The sequence below is a fragment of the Callithrix jacchus genome, chromosome 12 (genome assembly GCF_049354715.1).
Source record: "Callithrix jacchus isolate 240 chromosome 12, calJac240_pri, whole genome shotgun sequence".
In the NCBI taxonomy this organism is placed as follows: domain Eukaryota; kingdom Metazoa; phylum Chordata; class Mammalia; order Primates; family Cebidae; genus Callithrix; species Callithrix jacchus.
Window position 1 is genome coordinate 75,367,681 of NC_133513.1, and position 12,672 is coordinate 75,380,352.

Here is a 12,672-nt window from a genome sequence, read left to right on the forward strand (position 1 = left end):
TTATAACTTGAATCCAAATTACTTTGATTACTTGAATTGCAATTACTTTGTGATTGTTTTTTCCTTTTATTGAAAACCCACTTGCATAGAGAAATCCACTATTTGCTGTTTTACTCAAGTACAGTATCAATTGTTTGAAGCAGAATAAAAATGTTTGTTTTGCTTATTTGCCATCCAACAAAGACTTTCTTGCCAACACATTATGTGGCAACAATTGATCAAGACAGCAATTGATATACAGAATGTAACTCATGTAGAAACATTTGTCCAAATCCAACAGCCACAGGAGCAAGACTATGGAAAAGGATGAAGTAATTAATATTTGGAAAAACAAAATCTAAAATCTGAATTTGGGTTACACTAAGACATCTAAATAGTCCTTTTGTAAATATATGTATATGGCTCTTTATTCTCAATATATGATTGCTTATTGGAGTTATATAAAAGCACTCAATATTGATCTGAATTAAGATATTACCTGAGATTTTAATAGTAGAAACACTTTCACTTTTTTTTTACTTTGTATATTATAAGGAGAAAATATTGCATTTAACAAGAAAAGCATTTGGATGTGCCAGTTTTCTTATTTGTGACTCTTTTCTCTTTGAAGAGACTCATGTTACCAATATTCTTCTGCCTGAGTGTTGACTAAAAGGAAGGAAGGAGGAAAGGGCAGAAATCTTAAAATCTGGAAAGTAAATGTCAATCTTCAAGGCATTGGCTTTTAGAAAATCTTAATGAAAAGAAACTTTAAAAAAAAATCGGCATGACTTGGCATTCATATTATAAGTAAAAATCCAGTTCATGGAGCTAAGCAATTTTTTTTTTTTTGGCTAGGAAATTAGTCGCACCTTAATCTTGGTAATAAATTAAGGAAGAAACACTGTAGTTCATTATGTTAGTCATGTTTTTATTCTTACATTCTCACCAGAACTTTTAGAAAAATCAACAACTGGGTAGAAGAATTTGGAATCTTTTCAAACTAGTATGTCTCAGCTGTTTCTCCTCTAGTTTTTGAAGGAGGAAAAATTAGATGTGAATGCTTTATGATTATACTTTTAATGCATATTTCTAATTGAATATAGCAAAATAAAATGGAAAGTTAATAAAAAATAGCTGATTTGCATTTATATTTACCTATTTTGTTTCTTTAAAAATACCCCTGGATGTGGTGGCTCACACCTGTAATCTCAGTACTTTGGGAGGATGAGGTGGGCAGATCACGAGGTCAGGAGTTCAAGACCAGCCTAGTCAATATAGTGAAACCCATCTCTAGTAAAATTACAAAACTTAGCCAAGCATGGTTATGTGCACCTTTAGTCCCAGATACTTGGGAGGCTGAGGCAGGAGAATTCCTTGAACCTGGGAGGCAGAGGTTGTGGTGAGCTAAAATTGTGCCACTGCACTCCAGCCTGGGCAACAGAAAAAGGATCCATCTCAAAAAAAAAAAATGCTTGGGTACCTTTGGCTATTTTCAATTATATTATCACCAATAGTCATACAAATTTTAAAACAAAAGTAGATTAATGTGTATGGCAAAAAAAAAATAAAAAAACCTAGCAACAACAGAAAAAACCTTGACTGATTTAGCTTGTCTTTTTTAGTGATATATACCTCAACATAATAAGAACTATTGTTTCTTTGGTTCCCAAAATAATAACAAAAACAGAAAGACAACTTGCAATAAAAATATCCCAAGTCAAGTAAAATAACATTTGCAGAGGGAATTTTTTGCCTCTTTTAGGAATATTATTAGTTGGCATCATATACTTAAATTAAAGAAAGAATTTTACTGGCCTCTGACAAATGAGATAAGCAGTGCAAAGGGGGCAAACTCCTCTTCCCTAAGCTGTTATTCAGAGAACAGAAGGTATAAAAATACAGTCACGGTAAAATTAATTTTTTCACATGTTAAACTCATCCCTTGTCGTTGAGGTTTTGTCTGAGTGCAGGACAATAAAGGCTCACCTAGACATTCAGCTCAAAAATTGCTATGACTTCAAAAGTCTTCTACCTACGTGTTTAGTCCATTCTTCCCACGGCCTGAGTGATAGCATGCTGTGAATAATCTGTAGAAGCAAAATCTCTGAGGCAGTAAATCTCAGATTTATTAGATAGGCCCTTCTGATTGACTTCTAGGAGAAGAGGAATTATGAATAGCCACAGTCCAAATGATCAATATGTGCCTTTGTTCTACTCTTATCAAGGTAAAATGAGGATACACTGTGATTATTTTTATTGTTCATTCTAAGAAGCTGTCTTCAAATATCTATTTTTATGTAGGTCCCATATTTAAAAGATAAAATAATGCACATCATGCTTTCTTATCTGAATTTTTGTTCTTGATTCTGCTGTCAGGGTGATGAATATGTATAAATAGGCACATTGTGAGAGAACTTCTGAGAGTGATGGAGATAAGAAAATACTTAGTATTCTCAGTAGCAGATAAATGAAAAGGAAATCTGTCGGTTACATTTGGTATTCATTCTTTTAATCAGTGCTGGTAAGGCAGGCTTCCAGAGTGTTTTGGAATATTTAACATTCGCTACTTCTTACTACATGCAAGTCCAAAGAACATTAAGCAAGCAGAAAATGCTTACTATGGCTAATTCTCTCTCTCCCATTTTTGTAATGCTCTATAATAAACACATTTCTTTCATTTGCATGCCATTTTTATTTCTTCATGAACTTTGGTTTTTTTCTAGTTGGCCATAGGGATAACTAAATTTTTAACACGGAAATAAAAATCTATTTTAACCTTGTGCTTGTTACAAGTATAAACAATCAAATACCTGATATTTGAACTAAAAAAATGTTTCAAATTTGAAGTTCCACTTTCAGGTCAATCTGAAATACCTCTTAATTTGGTATCTCTTCTTTCCTGTGCTATGTCATCTACTTCTAAGTTTGGCTAGTCCACATTACTTTTGTTTTGGCTTAGGTGGTTCATAAAATAATTTCTGGAATGTCTCTATGATTTCACTTAAGGCTTACTTCCAGTCTGACTGCTAAATTCTTCCCTGCACATCATAAAGCCTTGCTAACCTGAAGTGCATTTTACCCCTCATCATGTATACTCTATAAGTAATCAGAGATTATTAACCTCTTGTCTTCTAATCACACTGAACAATGTACTGCTTTATGAATGCACTTTGCTGACCATTTTATCAGTCTTGTCTCTGCAGCTAGATGACAAGCTTGGGTGAGATGGGCCATGTTTCTTTGGAACAACAGACACAAAACAAAAACACTGAATTCAAATAACTAAAATGATCATGTTATATATATGTGCTTATAAAAGTTATCAAGAAATTAATTGAAAATTTATTATAAGTGTCTCCTTATAAACAGCAAGCAAAGAGATTACGGACTGTATGAATGTTGCTTTTCCAGAGATCACATGATTAGACAAGCAACCCTATAGTGAGAGAAATGTTTGACTTGTCACATTGTAACTTATCTGGAATTTAATAACTGATTTTCTTCTCTATATAGTCACATTCTAAGAACCAGTCAGGAACAAACTAATTTCATCACTTGTTTAGAGCTATTGTAAACACTCAGAAATTTTGTAACAGTTTTACCTGTCATAAGTATGAATCATTATATTTTATGTAATCCAGGAAACATTTATTTTTATTGAGACAGAGTTTCGCTCTTGTTACCAAGGCTAGAGTGCAATGGCACAATCTCGGCTCACTGCAACCTCCACCTCCTCGGTTTAGGCAATTCTCCTGCCTCAGCCTCCTGAGTAGCTGGGATTACAGGCATGTGCCACCATGCCCAGCAAATTTTTCGTATTTTTAGTAGAGACAGGATTTCACCATGTTGACCAGGATGGTCTCTATCTCTTGACCTCCTGATCCACCCTCCTCGGCCTTCCAAAGTGCTGGGATTACAGGTGTGAGCCACTGCGCCTGGCCTACATTTATCTTTTTGCTTTGTTTTTACTTGCCAAACTGAACATTAAACTCATTGACAAATCTTATAATTTAGAATATTTTTGGAATCCTAGATAGAGACTTAATCATACTTCTTAAACAAGTATATGTAGAGTTATATCAGCTTTCCTCGTTTGCACTCTATTTATGCAAAGCCTTTACAGCTACATCTTCACACTCGTGTGATCATGAGGAATATTATTTTATTTTGAAATTATTTACTAGGATTCATAGTCACCTATTATATCATCTAAGTTCATTAAAGTGATTTTCTCACTTTAAAACTCAGAGACACATGTGATCTCTGTATGTGCAATATCTGAGTATATGGCACATTTATCTAAGAAATGTATTATCTCAATCTAAACAGTGTTGAAAGCACAATATTTCTATAATATGTTTTCTTACTTTATCATTTAATAAATAAAAGGGTAAAATTACGTGACTTTTTCTTAATGACTAAAATGTCTCTAATTTTATTTCAAGACATTAAGGGTGCTGTGATATTTGGTAATGAAGTACTTTGCCCTCTCCTATATAAATGGTGTTTGAGATTTTAGGATTATTCTCACAATAAATAAAAGTGATTATTTATTATCACATTCTCTTAAAGAATATAAGAACTGTTGATTCAATATATTTAATATATTAAAAAACTTATTGTTCCTCATATCTGCCTCTCAAATTTTAAGAATTGTTTTTATGGCCTACATTATTAGAGATAATGTATCATCTCAGAATTCTTGGAGTTCTTGAGAGTTCTCAAGTAGTCATAATATAGATCAGGAAGACTTTTGCATGTGTAGATTTATCAGGCTTCTTTTTCATATGCAGAGAGAGTTAGGGAGCCTCAGTACTACCCTAATTTTGTATATATAGATCATGCTTGATCTCTACAATTAGCTATGCAAAATACCTAACAATTTACATCTTTCTAACCTTTATTTTCTTATGTGAAGTATTTTGTTGTGTGTGCATTTGGGGAAAGGTTAAATTTTTAATTTCCTCATAATTGTTTTACTGATAATAAGGAAGCACCTAGAATGTGCTAATTACTTGTATAGTATATTACTATACTGTTCAATCCCCCAACAATCTGTAAAACAGTTATTTCCCCTTCTCTGCATGTGAGGAAAGTACACAGAGTTATACATGATTAGGTGAACTAATAATGCACAGAGGTCTGTCTCACATCAGGGTTCATTATTCTGCGGTTTTACTTTGCTACCGATTAACTTTGTCAAATAGTAAAAACAGGAAGTTCTTAAATTTTGAGAGTCATCAATTCTTCAATGAGCCAGGTCACTGATGCATATTATACATAACTTGGTTTTGCTCTGTAATATTATTATACTAATATATATGGCTTAGTGGAGACATCATTAATAACACATTGTGTGTGTCAAAAGCACCTCATGGAACATTTAACAAGATAGACCAATTTCTAATTGTATTCTCATAATATAATAAAAGAATTTAAGTCAAATTAGAGTCAGGGAGAAATTTTTTTTTCAAATAACACATCTAATATAAGGCATGTATCATTTAGAATATACCAAAAACTCAAAACTAAATAATAAAATAACTCACTTAAAAAATAATGAGCAAGCACTTAACCCCCAAAGGTATACTGATAAAAAATAATGACATAAAAAGATACTGAACATTGTTAGGGAAATACAAATTAAAACCACAATGATATACCACCACACATCTATTTGAATGTCTAAAACTAATAAAATACACAATTGTTTTGGAAATCAGCTGAGCAGTTTTTTAAAATCATTAAACTTATGCCCACCATGCTAATCCATCCTAAGTATTTACTTAAAAAAATAAAAGCATATGTGTAAGCTAAGATTCATACATGAATGTTAAAATTAGTTTTATTTGTAATAGTAGCAAAATAATAACAACCAAAATGTCCACCAAGATATATATGTATGTATATTATTTATAGTACATCAGTGCATTGGAATATTCATAATTCAGGGAAAGGAAATATTGATATACCTAACCACATGAATAAATCTAAAAAATAACCAGGCTGAGTGAATAGTCAGACAAAAGTAACAGTACATGCTCTATAAGCCCATAAATGTATGATTCTAGAAATCACAAACTAATCTATTGTGACAGAGGGGAGTTCATTGAAAGTCTAGAATGGCAAAATCAGAGAGGAGCAGGAGGAGGAAAATGTTTAACACAGCCTGAGGAAAACTTCTGGGGGTGATACATGTGTGTTTTATCTTGATTGTAATCGTTGTTTCATGTTTACAGACATTAAGTTTGTCAAATGGTATGCTTTATAAATGTGATATATACTGTATGACAATTAAGACTCAACAAAGCTATTTAAAAAATACTAATTGTGGATGGTCTTTAGAATCAGTGACATGAGCAAAAGTTCCTAGAGGGAATGCCTGAATATAAAACCTTGATTGTGGGAGAGCAGAATATGATATTTTGTTGGAAATTTTATATACAAATTATTTGAATTTTATTGCCAAATAGAAATAAGTTATCATTTCACCTGGAATATATATATAGCTTTATTTTCTTTTCCTGTATTTAACTATTTCACTGAAGGAAGGACTAATACTATGAAACACAAAAAAAGAAAAGGCTAGCCTTTTTGTATTGCACATGAAATCCATCAGTTTTTAATAGCATTGCATGGTAAGCATTGTGAATATTCAAATGAAACATCTATTAATTTTCAAAAAATATATTTCCTCTTGATTATGTCTAAGAGAGAATAGTTTATAATTTATTCTCAATTAATTTAAAATCACATCATCTTACTCTTTTGACCTAGTTTTAAATTTTTACAATTTTCTTCAAATATTTTCTTCCGGTATTGTTAAAATGATGTCAATAGAATGAGAAAATTTCATTATAATGAATTTGCATACAAATCAGTTAATTTAGGGTGCGAAAGTGATGTAATCACTTACAATAAAAACTGAAAAATTTAACATTGTATCTGTATCAAATTTGTTTGTATAAATCTATACAAAATAAGTACTGAAAGTATGTATGTTTTTAAATGGCATCTCTTCATCATGGACATTTTCATGTGACTTCATTAATAATTGCAAGTATCTGTTGATGTGATGTGCTCCAAAAAGATCCAAGGAGTGTAGAACATTGGAGACTTTTGATTTTTCAGTTTTAGATGTTTCTACAGAATTGGATTCAATCTAGAAGTGCAGAGGAAGTAGTGCCTTAATTGACTTTCTGCTTAACTCTAGTTGTCTGATTCCTTTCAGTCAAAAGCAAGTAGTGCTCTTGGCTGAGCTCTGTCCTGTCTTTCTTTCTTGTGTAGTCCCTAGGGAATTTTGTTAGTTCTTTGCTATCCCAAACTAACACATGCAATAAAAAGAACATCTGTAATATTTAAAAGAACAAACATTTAAAAGAGCCTCATTCAAGATTGTATGTTTGTGTACACACAAAACTCACAATTTAATAACCACACAGTTTCCTGTTATGTTAGAAATGTGGACAGAAATGGCAAAGCCTGTGAATTGCCTTTCAAAATCTGTTTATCCAAAGTAAACAGAGAGAAAGGAAACCTTGTAAAAATAATAGCTAGATCATTCTTTCTTTTATTCAGATGGAGTCTCACTCTGTTGCCCAGGCTCGCCCGGTCTTCACTCACTGCAAACTCCTCCTCCAGGGTTAACAATTCTCCTGCCTCAGCCTCCTGTGTGGCTAGGATTACAGACATGTTCCACCACACCTGTCTAATTTTTGTATTTTTAGTAGAGACATGGTTTTACCATGTTGACCAGGATGGTCTCCTGACCTCAAGTGATCTGCCCACTTTGGCCTCCCAAAGTGCTGGGATTGAGACACTGCACCTGACCAATAACTAGACCATTCTTAAGGCAATTAAGTTATTGCAAAATAGATAATAATTCTTAGCTGTGTTTTCTGGTGCAAACTATAAAAATGGGAGTTTGATATTTCTCTTCATGCAAATATTAGACATGTAATGAGAAAGCCAAAAACTCTCTTAGCCCTACAAATTTACAAGTCAACTTAAGAAGTGTTTCTCTGGAGGGTGGAAAATGATTTTTTTTAATAAAATAAAATGAAAGAGATCAGTCTCCTGCCCTTAGAGAATTAATATTTTCTTATTGTTATCTATAAATGAAATGTCTCTTTTATGTAGGTCTTCGAACTCACTGCAGTTAACTTTTGGTATAATAATCTGTCACTATATTTGTGATATTCAAAAACAATGCTAACAAATGTAAGTCATTGAATTATTTATTCTGAAAATAGCTTCTTATTACATTAAGTTGTGGGCAGGGGGAGAGAGAGAGACAGAAACAGTGAGAGAGATTGTGTATGTGTATTTGTTATTTTGTTGGGTATTTTTAGGTGAAGTTAACCATCTCTCTCAAATACCCTAAACTGTTGAAAATTTAATAAGGAAAGCATAACTGGATGCAGCCTTACCAGCCAGGAATAGAAAAAAAAAAGTATTAACATTTTATTTATCCCTATCATGTTCTTAAGATCTCTTTCTTCCCATATGTAGGAATTTGACCTTTATTGTGTTCTCGGAGTTTTTTCTCATAGAACCCTACTGCCAAATTTCAGGATGTATGGAATAGTGAGAAGCAAAATCAGTTTCCAGAAATAACTGTATGTCTGTCTTATAGGTACCCAAATATGAACATATGTGGTGTCCAGATGAATTTGCCATCATCTTAAAATTGTGTTATTTTCATATTGATTACTATGTTTACTACTTGTTCTATACCACTATGAAGTATCAGGAATGACCCTTTTCTTATTATTTCTCTCGTTCCTGTCTTCTTTTATTTTTCTTTCTACTAGACTCTGTTTTCATCCAGTTAATCTGTTTACAAGTAGAGCCAGCAAAATTCTATATATTCTAAACCTTTGTCTTCTTCCCAGTGGAGTAATTATAAAATAGTCTTTTTCATGCTAATATTACTTGTTTCATATAGCATGATTTTGATGTGGCAGTATTATACTGGGGTAAATTTTTTTTTCCAAATGACCTCTATCAAGATTTCACATGACAGTCAAGCACTCAAATTCAAGTTTGTTTTCCTTCATCCTTCTTGAAGCCCTCACGAGTATGAAATATTTCTAGGAATAGGATATCTGCCAGTTTAATACATTCTACCACTGTTAGCCCAAAAATCAACAACTTGTTTTTTGGTTATTTTAGTATTTACTTTTCAAGATAAGTCATTCATTTATTGTATCGGTTGCTGGCAATAAAGCCATCAGTTAAACAAAATCCATGCTCTTAAAGAATTGACAGTCTTTAAGAGAAGAGAGTAAATTAACAAATGAATATTATAAGTATGATTATAAAAACTATTAGGACAAAGAAACAGAGTGAAGGAAATAGAGAATTAGAGGTGATATTTTACATAAAGTTATGTGATAAATACTTCATTTAAAGCCAAATATCTAATTGAAACCAGACTCATTTCAATGTGTATTTTAAAACATTGATATGGAAAGTAGAAAAATAACTCGATACGCAAATAAGAATTTGGTTTCAGTTCTTAAAGCACACAGAAACATTGAATCATATTTATTTTAAATTCATATTACACTGAGAAAAGTATTACTTTCAAGATATTTCAAATATTTTGGCTAATCACTTCAGCATGTCTCTTTGTAGCCCCACATATTCTCATTAAAGCCTATTTCTCTCTTGAAACTGTGTTTGGAGATTTTAAACACTGTCTCAACACTGAGTTGTAGCTATGGAGAAGATTTAGGCTCTTGAGAATCTGGTCCTGAGGGGTTAAATGTGTCTAAGAACTATGGATAAAAGTCAGAAACATGCACACAGGCATGCACACGCGCAAACACACACACACGTCTTAGTGTTCAGCCCATGATGACTCTATGTTTTTATCTTCATTTGATTTTTTATTTTAAGTGAAGTTGGAAAAGTCAGTGTTACTTTGTGTTTGGCTTTCCTCATCCAAATCCTATTATAAAGTGGAATGTGAATTCATTTCGTTATTTGATTTAATGTGCCTCTCTTAACAATCAGCATTGATAACCTTTTCTTTTGAAATTATCCCCAAGGACTAAATTTATCCCCTGTAAAAACTATTTGATCTAACAAAGGTAATTTTATAGATATAAGATTACTACCTACCAAAAATAATAATAAAAAGCGTACTGGAACATCCTTTCACACTGTTTTCTTGTTATTCTGATAACTGATTATGGTATAACTGACCTGAGTGTGCAGTTGTACCATTTTGAGCCACATAAAATCATAAATCATAAATCTTATGATGTTACCTCACTGTAACATAATAAATTAACTAAATTCCCCATTCCATGTATATTTTTAGTTATAAATAACTTATCTCCAAGCAATAAATTAAGCTGAAACATAAAATAATTTTCCACCAATAAGGACTATAATTTACACATTATCTACTTATATACATTATATAAAATTATCACAAAAGAAAATCCTTTTGATAATTTAATGTTTGTTGTTTCCTTTTAGAATTTGTGAATATGAAAAACTGACAATCAATTTTATTAACTGATAGCTGAAGAAAGTCATGATTGAAAAATACCCTGAAAGTGGTATGTTTGTTATTACATGTAACATTGTATTTTAAAATAATTGCCTTTCCAGGTTGTGAAGAATAATGAATTTCTACAATATAATGAAGTTTGATAGTATATAAAAATGCTGGAATTCATACTATGCATTACTCTTTCCTTTTACCTGGAAGTATTTTTTTATTGGTGAATACATAAATATAAAGGTGAATCATTTTTAGACAGTCATATTTACTTCAAGGTACCTCCTGCCCAAGTATAAAGCATGAATTATCTCTTTCATGTCACCTGGAGGAAATTCTCCAAATTGAACTAAATTAGATTTTAGGATACTTAGGATCTAAGAATATCCACATTCAGCATAATCATTCATTAAAAGGATCCAGTTAAATATATTCTAAAAGGTCTTTTCTTTGGAAAGCAATGGAATGTAAATTTATAGAAAATCTGAAATTGTTTTTGCTTTTATTTGAAGGTAATATTCGAAACGTGTTTATTTTGACCGTCCAAAAGCTTTCATCAAGAAAAGCTTAAGTACTTTTTAAGGGCAATAAATTCTGAAATTGTTTTTACTTTTATTTGGAGGTAATATTCAAAATGTGTTTATTTTGACCATCCAAAAGCTTTCATCAAGAAAAGCTTAAGTACTTTTTAAGGGTAATAGATTAGTTTTTTAATATAAGCCAGAATAATTTCAAGAGAGTAGCTGTTGGCTTTGGTTTTCCCTGGATGATTACATGATAGGAAGATGGTTTGGTCCAGGGGTAAAAAAAAAAATACACTTTCTCCGAGGACTGAAACTCTGACTCAGGAAGACAAAATACATCAGAGAAAATTCCTCTGACAGCATCACTTGCATCTTGGTTACTGTGGGTTTCCTTGTATCTAATTGAGCTAGATTAGAAATAAAATCAACTTGGCATGTTGATTTTGGACAGCAATGCTCTGAACCTCATACTCTGGTTAAACATATAAACTGACAGTTCATGGCTATGGGGATAGTACATGATACTAATTCACTTTCCAATGTCTTTGTCTTCTTGTGAAACTAACTGCCAAGACTGCAACAAGAGATCTTTGGGTTGCCATATTTTCAATTAAATAGAAGACATATCTATTCTGAATGGCATTTTTTTTTGTGGACTTTGCTTTAAATTTTGACTGTAAAATAAAATGGAAAACTAAGTATAATCACTAAATAGCAGATTCTTAATCTATTTTACATCCATTATTCATTTTAAGTAAAATATTGTAAGGAAACTTTTTGAAATATAAATATATTATTGGAAAGAATGAGATTTCTCATTAGATTGCTTATGTAGAAGTCTAGTCATTGGGGTGTGGGCAGTGGTGATAAATTTATTTTTATTCATTGCCCTTTAAAGCCTTAAAGAGAAATTTAATTAAGTTTTGCACCTGTTTTTAAGTAAGGAGTTTTTGAAATCCCTTTCTGGCTCCTTAAAAACAGTTAAAACAAAACTGTGGGGAAGCAGACATTTTCTGACTTTATGAGACTATGGGGAAAAATCCTTTAAAAAGTGGCTCCTATAATATTTCTTTAAAAGGTAACAATGAGAAACTGTGCCAGGCTATATGAAGCAAACTTTAATTATTTTAGCTCAAGGATAAAAATAATTGCTCACTGTATCTATTCACCATACTGGGAAATGTGATATTCTTAAATGTCCATATCTTAAATATATGACTAATAAAATATGACATCCTTTCTCTTTTCTTATTTTAGACTATCATTTCATGCTAAAAAACACTATCATATGAATTCTGTATTAAATAATGCAGACTTAGGTATCTATCAAATGGACACTCTTAGGAACCAGGCTCCCTTTTGGACTCTGACAATATAGCTGGGAACAAACAGAAAAGAAATCTGCCCTCATGACACTTACATTTACACAATACTGCCATTTTCAAATATATATTACTACTGCACTAGATGTAATATTTAAATTTTAAATGGGAATATTCCTACCCATTACTTCAAAACACTTTTGAGAAAACACTTGTAAACAAAAACATATTTTTGATATTTAAGACATTGTCTTTAAGACAGATATGTGAAAACTCCCACCAATTGATCAACTATGATTCCAATGTATTCTCTAGTTCAGTATAATCT

General features: G+C 31.8%; 1 protein-coding gene across 2 annotated transcripts in view; it reads left to right on the top strand.

Annotated features, from left to right (window-relative positions):
• The window catches only part of PCDH15 (protocadherin related 15), a 1,854,109-nt gene that overhangs the window by 711,579 nt on the left and 1,129,858 nt on the right, over positions 1-12,672 (top strand). The window lies entirely within an intron of this gene.